The following is a 13,609-nucleotide window of genomic DNA, read 5'->3' on the forward strand; positions in this document are numbered from 1 at the left end:
GAGAAATTCAATTTGTCGTTCAATTACCCCTCTTCCCAATCCCCGATTCCCCAATAATCCCTATAATTCGTAACCCCCAAAAGTTCGGCAATGCTCTTGTAACGCCTCTCGTGTTTCGGGTGTTCATGGGCGGCGGCGATTGCTGATCACCAGGTGAACCATCTATTCGTTTAGCGGCTTATAACATAAAAAAGTCTTACGATTGACTTACACCTTGTGTAAAATTTGGCGAAAGTAAAGCTTTTACCGCTCCAAAATATCAAAAACGAACAAAACAGTAACGCTCTTACATCACATTCTTGTTAAAAAGTAACTACTTATAACACAAGCAATTGAAAACCTTAACGTTATAATAAAATTAAGTGTAACGTCTCATTACCGTACGACGAAAGGAATGAATATATTTCTGTCATACCACGCATATTTCTCCCAAGCGTACATTACTTTTTAAAAAGTTCCGTCGCCCGACGGCCAGTTAAACGATAAAATAAATATAAATCGTCGACCCGCACTCGTTCCGTTGGGGTAAATTATCCGAGACAACCACCATTTACCCTGTTACTTCATACGTAAATATTTATTCAGAAATGTATGTTTTTTTACATAATATCATCGATGTATTCCCCAAAGAATTCAGCAGTCAGCAAGTATATCTATAACTGCATTAAAACCAACCTCTTTTTTAATTAAGGACTTGTTTTATAATGTCTGGATAGTCGCTATGTATCAGATAACTTTGAATTAAGAACGTAATTTATATGCACTTTCCGTTACATAAGTTTATAGGGCACTTATATGAAGATGGTAAAACAGGGACTAAGTCTTATTAGTATGAGATTTGAAAAACTACATTACAACAATTGCGCATGTCTTCTGCACCGTCGACTCACAATAACTGGTTCAACTGGAAAGTCAGAAGATTTTCTTTTCCTTGATCTAGGAAAAGCTCAATAGACCATTCAAATCAATAAATAAATCAAATGCTTTTCATCCCCTTTGCAAAACTCAATCCAGAAATCCAAAATGAGTTTTAGGTTTATATATTTTTTATTTATCTTCAATTACCGTATATAAAAAGTACAAAATAAAGACGGATGAATGTCACACAAAAGTAGCTCCTAACTGCTTAAACATTAGACTTACATTTCCTTAAACAAATGTCTTGTGCTCAGACCCTGTTACCCACAGCGGCACGTTATGGGCACAAAGCTCTTAAACCTAAATCCATTATCGTGCCAATTAACGTCTTTCATTGCGGTATTGTTCCTATTTCTGCTATCTTCAGTTCTGAAATCCACTTTAGTAGAGACGGTTTAAGGTTCCTCAAGGCCCGTTGTTATCTCATGCTGTGCAAAAAGATAGGATAGAGGCGAGCACACAATATAATATTTTTAACCAGTTTATTATATAGACCGAGTGAGACCGGACCGGTTTACTATGTGAAAAAACACATAGTAACAAAGAAGAGTATTTCAGAGCAATCGAAATCATTTAAGACTTAAAATTGGAACGTTAAAACTATATTCTTAAAGCCTATGTCTTGGACCTACAAAGTCACACACACACACACACACATATAAAGAAAAATAAGCGAAATAGAACAAAACAATAACATCACACATTCCAAACTTCACCCCTAGCCCCTAACCCAAATGCAAGCACAACGGATCGCCATCTACAATCATAAATAACTTTCCCTAAAAATAGGACCACTTTTCCCTAAACCGTGGGAAAATGCCGAATGCTCTCGATAATCAAGTGGCAAGGGAACCAGCTTTCTCCCATTTTTACGAGCCGTACATTAAGCTCGATGCCTTGGAAATAAAAGGTAGGGGTAAAAATTACCATCAAATATTTATGTGTGAGTCGGCTGGCAACTTATGGGGAAGCCGGGTCGAATGGCGTGGAGATAGGTGGCTGTCTGCGAGGAATTAATGATGGCTGCCATGGTAAGATATTTCGTTATAACTCGATGTTATTTTTGTGTTATTTGGATGTTGGTTAATGACGTGGAAAATTCTGGTAGATAATTATGTTTGCTGAAACTAAAATTGGGAATGGTTTCATTCAACATAAACTCAAGCCTGTCTCCCATGGGGGTAGGCAGAGAAAATGGAACGCCAATTGCTACGTCGCTTCATCTACAGTCATCAGTCTTTTCATGTCTGCTCGTCGGTTAAGCGTTACTGATTTCATTGTTTTTTAGAAAACCTCAATAATTCTAATAAAAAAAAGCATAAGATACTAGAAGGATACCTAAGTATTAAAATAATGTGTTTGCTATTTATTTTATAACATTTCCAAAACTTAAGATAACACAAAAGCTTGTAATCCATATTTATTAGATAAATTCAACAACAAAACATTTGCACCTCCGTATTTACACCTTTGATAACGATGCAGGAGAATAAAGCCATAGTTACGTAAGTACTGTAAGCCCCCTAGTTAGTATGCATGGCACTGCCCCAACACATGTGGCTGGAGTTGGGCACGAGGACCATCTCTCACGTTTGACATAGGTTAGACCCAAACTATAATGTTACCGTCCATTTTCCAATAAGTTACGGACTTGTAAAAGTTTTAGTAATGCTGATTAAAGTTTTGTGTTTTATGTATGTATATTCTCGAACTTAAAGAAAGAATCGAATAAAATGTAAGTAATAGTACCTAATGCCATTATCACTAATGACATAATACTAATAGTAAAGAGCTTAGTATAATTTGAACTCTTGTAAGTCCGTATCAAATAGTTATTCGAAAATAGAAAGAAATAAAGAATCTGTCCTCCAGAAAAAACATTAGCCACCTGTTATATTCTTGTTTATTTGGAAATCTATTTTTAGTTGCAGTTAGTTAATTACGAAAGAAATAAAATCTAATGACTAACACTTCACGCATAGCGTAAAAGAATGAACATCTGTCAGTTCCCGATCAGATGTCCGATGGTCGGCGCCAAAATGTGACGATAAAAGACAATCATTTCCTTCAAACTAATGCCACGATTAATGGGCTCTAGCTGAGTATAATTGACAAATATTGTAGTTTTAGTGGCCATAGCGTTTCTATAAATTGATATATTCATTATGTAAACGACAGACAAATAAAGATGTCTCAACTTAGTGTTTACGTGAGTTTTTGTAAGATTTCTAAACAAACAAACAAGCCCATAAAGAAGTTTGTAGAGCATGAAATAGTTGATTATCACATAAAAGTAAAAGAGTATCTATGAAGACAAGTCGGCCACGGGCAGTCTGGCCAACTTGGCAACCGGCGACTGTTTTAATTTTATCGATCAGTGCTCAATAGCCTTGCGATCCCTTGGCCTAGACGATGTTTCCTGACTACTGGCATTTAGGGCCCACCGGCTAATTGGGGATTGGGGATAAGACAGACCCATGCGGGGCTTAATGTTTTTAGGTCACAGGGGGTTAGGCGAAAACCTAGTCATCTGGTTTAATGGCCAGCTGAAATTGTGTGCTACGTTCTAAATATGGACGACGAGAATACATGCTAATCAATAAAATGATGCCGTAGTAAGGGACTGTTAGCCGTTTTCAGAAGCGTAGACCGTCTAAGGCCGTAAATGTTGAAATTACTTTGCTCTTTATGCGTTTCGGGAGGCGGAAGCACGTCATTTATTCTTATTCGGGTAAGGAAATTCTAACCACCAATGAAACTAAGAACATTAATTGATACATATTATTTTCAATATGGAGACGGAACTTCACTTAATTCTTATTTAGGTATCCGAATAAATCGTAAGGCAATAAAAAAGATAGCTCATAAATCTCGGTGAGTGACACGGGTTATGATAGCAGACGACAGACATTTTGTCTGGCGGACACCGAAGATATAGAGCTTATATTGTTCGATTTAATTTGTTTGCCTTCTTACGTAACACAATAAGTAATAGAGAAGCAAACAAGACGATAAAAGTGAAAAGTTTTGTCGAAAATAACACTTTTTGTTGTACAACGTTAGGTCTATTTTCTTACGTAAGTTAAACATTTTCTTCTGAAAAAAACGAAACGTGTAAGACGAGTTATTCTTTGCCTTTTGTTTTCTGGCTAAGAATAGATTTTTACGTGTTTTTTCGTGGGTGTCGAGGTAAATAAAGGATTACGTCAGGCAGCTTCTGGCCTACGTTTGTATAGGTTCCATGTATTGCGCAAAATATTCAACATGGAACCACATACTTTTAGACGGTAATAGACCTTTAGCTTTTGTAATATTTTCCTTGAATATGTTATAACATTGTGATAGATGCGTGTGTTGTGTTACCCTGGACAATTTATCAGAAGAACTGTCTTTGGCTCGAAAAAAAAGCTGTCAATTCCCTATAACAGATAGCGACAGTAATTCAATACGATTGTAGACAGATCACAAATCAGTAATTCATGGCCTACCCTCCACATACAACCAGAAGTTCCATAATATGATGTATTTGGGGTAAAGATTCAGGAATATATGTTTACCCATTAGTTTCTATATTACTTTCCTCCAAAACAGTGAGTTCGACATATTATTATGTACTGAAGAATAATAAGTGACATTTGAAAGGGAACATAAAATACAAAACACACATAACATGTAAAATGCATAGTTCCAGCGATCAACTGATATTGTTGGCTGTCACGAACCGAGCGCCATGGTCTCGAATGCAAAGCAATTTTCGGGTTAGTGGCCGATGTTAGTACCTACCCTATTGTTCTTTGTTATGGTTTTAATAACGTTAAAGTTTATGTGTAGAATAAAAGGAAGAATTTAGTTTGTTTAGTTGTGAAATGAAAGGATGAATAAAGGAACTGTAACATTATGTAGCTACATAGTAGTTCTAGCCATCTTGGTACGAAAAGTAGGAGTAGGAAAAGGGTGGTATTTTGTCAGTAAGAGTCTGACACTCTCTCTTGCCTCGCACAAGGCGAGAGAAGACATTGGAAGATATTCTCCCCTTAAAAAAAAACAGTTTGGTACTTTAGTACGATAGAGATATTACCATTTTGCCTCTACAAGCACTCAATAAACAAGACAGTTTGCCAAACAGCAATTACAAACTTCCTATTGTTGCTGACAATCCCGTAATTGAAAAACTCAATAACAATCTATATCGAGAAACACTACACATTGTCAGTCACTTTAAGCAAACTATGGAGGATAAAAACTACCCAATCGAATTTCCACATCAATAAGTCAAGTAACCCGATCGTAATTCCCAACACTACTCCAACAATGACGACCAAACGACAAATTAGGTCACTGTTTCGTACAAGTTTTTGCTCGAATCGGCTTTAATTAGAGCTATTTTTACACAAACGATCGATGAAACTGATTGATTGGGGCTGACTAGCGCAGTCATCGATGTTGACGAGGCAAAAAATTTATTTATTTATGAGGAGCGAATATTTTTTTCCCGAATAACTTATAGTTGGACAACTTTCCGTGCCAACTTTCGGACACGATTTTTTTGGGAGCATTGACCTAGTTTCTTAATAGGACGTGTTATTTCATAGTGTGGGGACATGTTTTGACAGTTCGTTTGCCGCCTAATTTGTAAATGTTATGTCAAATGACGTCACTCCTTTGTAAATGTATTCATTGGAGACATATTAGTTAATTAGATTCTTCTGTTTGTTGAAGAAAACCTTTAATGATAGAAAGATTTATAAAATACTTCAAAGTAAAGACTGTTTTAGTAATATTCACATGTAACCAGAGGCTATATACGAGCCAAGAAACAAAGAGGAAAAAGTAGTAACAAACGTACTCCAGCGTGTATCAAATAACCTCATTTTTATTCCGACCCAAGACATTTTTCACTGAAATTCATTTTATACCGTACGCAAGACGTTTGAGAAAGCGTAACTGTAGTACGTTGGTTAAAATTTAAATATTTTATTAGTCTACTACTTTACTGCGCAGACAGCATATCAAGCTACACATTTCTATCAAAATTCTGTAATCAAGTTTCAACCTTATTAATTTCAAAGTAGAGTTGAAAATCGGGATGGGGATACCTTGATGTGCTGGTCTTAGTATGGAGCGAAGGGTAAGCCGTGGCAATCTGGTCGGCACTGAATGGCTTCAGGGTTCAATATGACTTATAGCTGTGTATGTCCTACATGTCTGTATACCCTGACCTCGCTAGAAACGGGTTAATGTATGCCTAGAGAACATTTCTTTCACTTAAATTAATTTAACTTGATTGCCTTTTAGGTTGAGGGGGCGCCGTTATGTCTACTGAGCCTGATCTTATTTGGAACTTGAAGTTGTATGTAGGTTTACTAGATTAATTGATTTCGACAATTCTGGAGTTACTGGTTGTTCGTCAATATTAACTTTTTTTGGAATAGGTCCACAAAAAAGGAGGTAAAAGGATTAACTGATGGTAAGCAGTTTGCGCCACTAAAGAACACCTGTAATTTAATAGGAGTTATAAGCGCATTGTGGGCCTTCTGAGGAGATTTGAAGGATGTGACGAATGAGATAAGTGTCGAAATGAACTGGTTTTTTGGCAAATGTTTGCTTCCTATAAAATATGAACAGCTAAGGGCTAAGTACGAGTTTGTTTAACAGTAGAGATAGTAGTGTTTCAGCGATTGGTTGGTTTATTCACTCGACCAATCTGAGTGCCGAACGCTGCTCTCTCGGTTTTGATCTCGTTAAATGTAAAACAAACTTGTAATAAATCCTTTATTTGCCTACTCTGCAATATTAGGTTAAATATTATTAGATGCAGAGTTATAGTTACTGTTTAGGTAAAATACCTTATTATTATATCAAAGAAACACTTAATTCTCATGCTTAATATCCGAGAAAAATATATAGAGCTACAGTGTTACTATATAAAAAATGTATCAACAGTCGCAACAACATATTCATCCGCATCGCTGTGAACGGGAAACGTGCCAAAAGGGGAGCATTGTGCGTTGGATGGCAATGCTGATTCTCTGACCGAATGTGAACTAGACTTCTAGTCACGTACGTGTTATTCCTAAAGGATAGCTCCGTCAAAATGTGGCTTGGGCATCAAAATGTAACATATTTTTCCAGAAACATATTATTCTAGAATAGTCACTTGATATTTTTGCATCACTTAATTATGTTGTAGGCATTAAAACTGTCTTTATTACGTAATCTTGTCCATTAAGGACATAGTGAAAGCGATTAGACGAAATTTTAATTTTCCTAATTACCTTTTGAAACAGACATATAAAAGTAAAGCATGGTCTATGTCAATTTCCAAATTTAATAGCCGATAGAAACCAAAACATAGCAAGAAAGATCACAGCGAAAATCGAGCAAGATCGAAAACATCTGACGCCCGGACGCAATATGTCCGTATCTGTCGAAGATCCGACAATGATTCGTGCGATACGTGTCTATCGCCGTCCAAACTGCGAGAGATCGTGATCAAATGGTTCTCGTTAGGCGACCCGAGTAACGCAAGCCTCCTATTATGAACATATCTCCCTTTTAAGGTTATTGTAACTGTAGGTATCGTGGTAATGGCGGATCACTTTCCGTGTAGGCGGAATGCGGGAACACAAAAGTCGGGGTTAATGTAAGTTAACAAAGCCCTTGTTAGAAGAGGCTGTATTAGGTGATATCTTTAGACTGGAAGTGGTCTAGAAGTGTGTCAGTAAAGGTAAAATTAGTTAATTATAAAATTTTATTGTTTCTGACGTTGTAGACCGCATCTAGTTTTATGTGATATACCAAACTTGACATTAATAATGAATATTGAATACATAAACAAGGAATATAGTTGCATTATCATCGAAAATCAACTGAAAACATCATCTTCGTCATTATCAACAACCTATAAGAGACCACTGAAGAGCAAAGGCCTCTTCTCACCTCAATGCCAGTTGATGATTTCAAACCTATAATTTATAGATTTCTTCTAGATGTATTTTATAAATTTATTTATTTTATATTACTCGGAAAAAAACACTTTTGAAGTTGCCGTTCGTAAGTTTCGAACCCTTATGCATGAGAAGCGGGCGTCTTACTTAGCCTCTTGGGCCATAACAGCCAACTAAAAACATGCCTTTACGAAATAACACAATGTTAAATTAATAAAGCATGTTCTCCACACATAATCCACATTGTTCTTACATTCAATTTGTACCGTGATTGGCCTGCCACAGCCACGCCGTTACATGCAAGTCCTTAATGGATTCAGGACGGAGATAAAACAAAGTTCAATCAAGGAACCCCCCTTTTTGCTCTGGAAACAGCTCGATTAGTTGTGTAACGTAATAAAGTTGCTCAAGTATGTATGTATGTGTGTATAAAACATACATTAAGTGTTTATGTACGCTAAATGTACCTTATATGGAATGGTATTGCAAGTCATTTGTTCAGTTATTGCAATGCATTTATACCTACCTACCTAAATAAAATTGAAGTGTCTGTTTGTAATATTGAAATAACCGCTTTTTACTACATGCTTGTGATCATACATACATACGATACTTACACTATTACACCAATCTACTATATAAATATTTGTTTAATTTTTGTCTGTCTGTTTGTTTGTTTGTCCTGACTTATCGAGGAAATTTCTGGGGTGATTTTGACTGGACGTTAATTTGCAGGTAGCTAATATACTAGGCTACTTTTATTATTCTCAAAGTCCGTAATATTCTTGCAGTTTTTATAGATGTCGTATGCGATATAGTGGAAGTCAAACGTTTCCCTTTCCGTTGTTACAAACAAATTAAAGTTTGAATCCTAACGTTGTCTGGTAGAGAATGCCATACGGCATTAAGTTCGCCGTATGAATTTTATTGCTTTAATTGTATTGTGTACATTAAAGATTACATAAATAAATAAGTGTGACTTCTAAAGCAATGTGATTCTTCATTCACATTATTACAGCCACCTACTACATAAGTAATAGTTCTAGAACTACATATTAACTGGAGTAGGTACCGAGTTGTGTGCAGCTTGATTGTGATAGACCATAGACCATGATTAATTGATTGTAATCGTGCAAACACCCACTCGACACTAACTCATCTATCATTTACCGACACTATTATAGCTCTAGGTTTCCACAAATTGACTTTAAAATTGAATTTTCAAGTAGTTCGCTCATTAATACATTAATTTCTACATTTTGTGTGAAGAGCTTCGTTGATTGAGTGGTTGAAAGTATGACTGTCGAACAAGAAGACTCCAATTGTAATTTACTTTTTCTTAAATTCTGAATATATTTTTTTATTTAAACAAAAATTTTGCCCTACTCTAGAATTTCCTCCAATGGTGGTGAGTGTGTTTACAGACATACAAGTTTACAAACATATGACCTTCAGACCCGAACCAACAATTTATGGATCACACAAAAAGTTGCTCCGTGCGGGTATCGAACCCGCTACGCGTTGCCCAGCCACCGCACCAACCATGCAGTATATTATAGTTTAGGATCTAAAATCGTATACGGTAGTCGTCACATTAGTTTTGACGTAACATGTAAAAAAAAACAATCAGACTTAAAATGACCGGTGAGAAGTCGGGTGCAATATACTTTAATTTACTCTCGTTAGATATAACAGGAGTACATAAAACCGCGTTGTTCTCTCGTTTCGTCATCACGTGTACTTTACCTGCATACCGTCGGGTTCCCTGCAGCGTATGAATATTCAACGCGGCGATCATTTTACAAAACACCCCCAGTGGCGGTGGCGATACTTTCTTATGAATTTAAAACTTCGTGTACACTGCACGACAACTGCTGCGCGTCAAAATATGCAATGTTACACAACATCACGCAACAAACAATGATCTTTACAGATAACTGACGTAAAATAACGCTTGTTTTGTGTTTCACTATATGAGTGAGGTTACTGGAGGCCCAATTCCTCTGATCCACATGTCTTCAAAAGGCCAGTAACGCATTCGTAACTTCATTGGTGTTGCAAGTTTCCATGCATGGCGCCGATTGCTTGCCATCAGGTATTTGCCAATCCATTCCAATCCATAAAAATAACTATGTGTTGTAATATGAAATTTCACAGAAAACCGACGTGAAACAACGCTTGCGTTGTGTGAGTGAGGTTACCGGAAGCCCAAATACCCCTCCCCAATCTTCCCTATCCCTGATTTCCCAACAACCCTTATATTCCTGACCCCTAAAAGGCCGGCAACGCACTTGTAATGCCTCTGATATTTCTGGTGTCCATCTGCGGCGGGTATTGTTTACCATCAAGTGATCCGTATGCTCGATTACCGGCTTATACCATTAAAAAAAACATGACGTACTGCTCAGTGGATACAAAGTACTGAACTAAACTTAAACCGTGTTCTTCAGAGTTGAGTGTACTAATAAAGACGTTGTAAAGGGTAAAACTATCTCTAGTAAGTTCGAGTACGTGTTCGGAAAATGTTGTTCGTAGTTCAAGAGATGTAGCAAACTCCGCCTTCTATAGAAATTAGGGCTCGGAGGAAAGTTACAGTTTCGGTTTACTTGTTAACTAACAAGCTATCTATTGAATCGCTTGTTTTTATTATGCTTGTCATGATTTTGCTTTAAACTTTGAGAATATCGAGGGCTTGTAACTTGGAATTTTGCGCAATAACGGATAATCAGCGTCCTAGTGTTACTTGAGAAGTTGATGTTATGATTAATCTCAATGTTTAACACATTGTGGGTCGGTATAGTGTTTTTGTACACATAGAAAGTATGTGATGAGATGAAATGAACGAGATATAAAACAAAATATAGTCTTTTTTGAGGGGGCAAATCATCCATCCCATCTTGGTCAGGGCTAGAGGGAGTGCTAGACTCTTACTGTCTAAAAAATCCACCCCATTCTTACTCCTGCTTTTCGAGCCAGAGCCCCGGTAAAACCGCTAGACAATCCACAGCTCCGGAAAAATACAGTCTAAGCTCGTTTTTTCATTCAAAAGCTAAAGACTCATATCAAACTAAACAAAAATGATCAACAAACCCCATAATTATACACATTAAACATGTTTTATTGCACAATAATGTTTATAATATTACTTTCTTCTAATAACATCGCATACACGTGTGGGATGGCATCAAATTTTTATGTTTGAGTCTGCGATCTCCGCGGAATACCAAGTGATAGTCTAAATTCGTAGATGGAATTGTGGACTGAATATATTTGCAGAAGCTTTTAAAATAGCATTTGGCCATCGATTTTGTCTGGTCTCGTATTTTTATAGGCTGGATGGGAACTTGGTTGGTTTCCTTAAAAAAAGGGTTTATTGTTTGTGTGCACAGTAATGAGTACAAACTCATTACTGTGAAATTGGGTTGAAACTAGTTACGTTGATTAAGTATCATGAACATGTTTATCTATATTAGTATGTAGTCTATATTATTTCTAGTGTATAAACTCAATAGGTTTAAAATTATTTGCACACCAATTCCATTTGGTACAGCATGTTTAATTCTAAGACCTTTCTGTATACCTATGCTCACAAATAAATACATTTGATTTTGAGTTTGAAAATGTATACTGATTTTAGTAGATAAAGGTTTCATTTTGGTATCTCCACCATAGTCGAGACCGATCGTATCTTCCAATACCGAGCACAAGTAACCGGTACCTACCCTACTGGCACCGGGTTATACCTCCTTCGAAATCATAAACTGATAATAAATACGTTTCCTAAGAACCTGACAATAATCTTTTCCTTTCACTACATCAATTTAAACGTCAATATTTATAACCAACCTAATCTACAAACTCCCAAACGACAGAACTCTTCGACCAGACTTTGTGGCACCACAATCCACAATGAATTTCCAAACGTCTACAATGAAGCCTATTACCCTCTTGTTTTCACTACAATCGAGCATTAAGCAGAGTGAATGGGTAAGACTTTAACATCTCCGAGCTACGGAGCGTATCATTTCTGTCCCAGAGATTGTCACCGTTGACATTGCTTTCTACCGACAATTATTATTCATTAGATCGTTGTCGACCCTTTCATTACAGGCACGACTCAACTCGTTATGTCTTATTCAAGCGCTCCTTGTGTATATTTTAATAAAAGACCGCCAACCAAGGAAAGTTCTAGAGTAAAATATACCGTACGACATTCAAAATCTTTTACATTTTCAGAAACAAAACTTTTACTGCAATTTGTTCTTTATGACGAACTTCTATTTATACGATATTAAAGCTCAGTGAGAATTGGTCTTTAAGGTTCTTTTTTGAGTTGATGATGCATTCAAACTGTTTTGAAGATAGGTTCAATGTGTACCTAATTCACCTAATTGTAAAGTTCATATTGCACTGGGGTCGTCATACTTGTGTTGAACGACGAATGAAGTTCACTACTATTTTAGGTGGAAAAATATATTTTCAGTATAAGTTTAGTCACAATGTAGCTAGTAATATTACCCAATGTAAATGTGTAACATTGTTGCTGAAAGGTGAACGTACCACAGTATATACCCACAAGGGGTTCAACACACCTATGTTCATAAATCGATCTCATTTCAAATTCAAACCTTAAGCTTTTTACAGCAACGAAAGAGTTAGTGGTGAGCCGTATTGCTTTGAATAATTCCTGTCGGGAAAGGCGGCGCAATCGGAAATATCGGGATTTATAGTCGGATACAAGTTGGAAGGTGAGCCGAGCCTAGCTATCGAATGAATCGATTGCAAACTTTATCCGAGTGTTCGAGTTACACAATCGAGTGTTCAATGTGATTTATTGTGTTTAACATTGATTGATGCTGAATAGTTTTCCAGCATCTGTTGGATTTAATTGTGCTGGTGGTAGCTTAGTGAACGAGATTGGATTGCATTTGTCACGTGTACTTTATTTAGAATTTATTTATATTTGTTTCTAGGTAACTACTTTTTACATTATACTTATTTATTTAATTCAAAAGACACAACAGTAGACAGCCCATTAAAGTAACTTACATATGTACATAACTAAAACATAATTAAACATGAATTAACAGAATTCGTAAGTTCTCCTCGCAGTACTTCAGGTATTCCGACAAAATCAATAATTTATCTAATGCATTAATTCCTTCATTCCTCTTATAAACTTCTCCTACTTGTGTCACATAACACATAACTTGCAAATACTCCTTAACAGCACCAAATCAAACCACACCAAACAGATATCAATTTAAATGCCATATACATCTCATGTATCATTTAAGGAACTATATGAAATAGATTGTCTGCGGTACTCAGAGACATTTAATGATTACTTAAATTAATCCTTAGCAACGATTTTGTATCGAAAACAATTGCTAAGGACTGGTTAGAGTAACCATTAAATTACTCTGAGTGCGGCGCGGCGGTTAGACCCATATACACTCTAAATATTTACTCCCTTGACATAGGATACAGTTATCATTCTACCCTGGCAATAATCCGTACACAATGATAATATTATTATGTTGGTAATGGTGGGACTTGATTACCGTAACGCCTTGGGTTCCTCTCTCGAGAATGGGATTGGAGTGGGCTTATAATGAATGCGTTACGTGGTTGTGCTTATATTGTTATGGGTGTGTTGTCTTTATTTTTTAAGTTTAGACTGCACAGTTGGCGCGGTGGCTGGGCATCTGGCTGCTGCAACGTGTCGCGTGTTCGATTCCCGC

The 13,609-nt window shown here is 36.5% G+C and overlaps 1 protein-coding gene across 37 annotated transcripts in view; it reads right to left on the reverse strand.

Annotated features, from left to right (window-relative positions):
• Positions 1-13,609, reverse strand: part of LOC118268071 (glutamate-gated chloride channel) — a 124,298-nt gene that overhangs the window by 85,386 nt on the left and 25,303 nt on the right. The window lies entirely within an intron of this gene.

The sequence above is a fragment of the Spodoptera frugiperda genome, chromosome 29 (genome assembly GCF_023101765.2).
Source record: "Spodoptera frugiperda isolate SF20-4 chromosome 29, AGI-APGP_CSIRO_Sfru_2.0, whole genome shotgun sequence".
NCBI lineage: Eukaryota > Metazoa > Arthropoda > Insecta > Lepidoptera > Noctuidae > Spodoptera > Spodoptera frugiperda.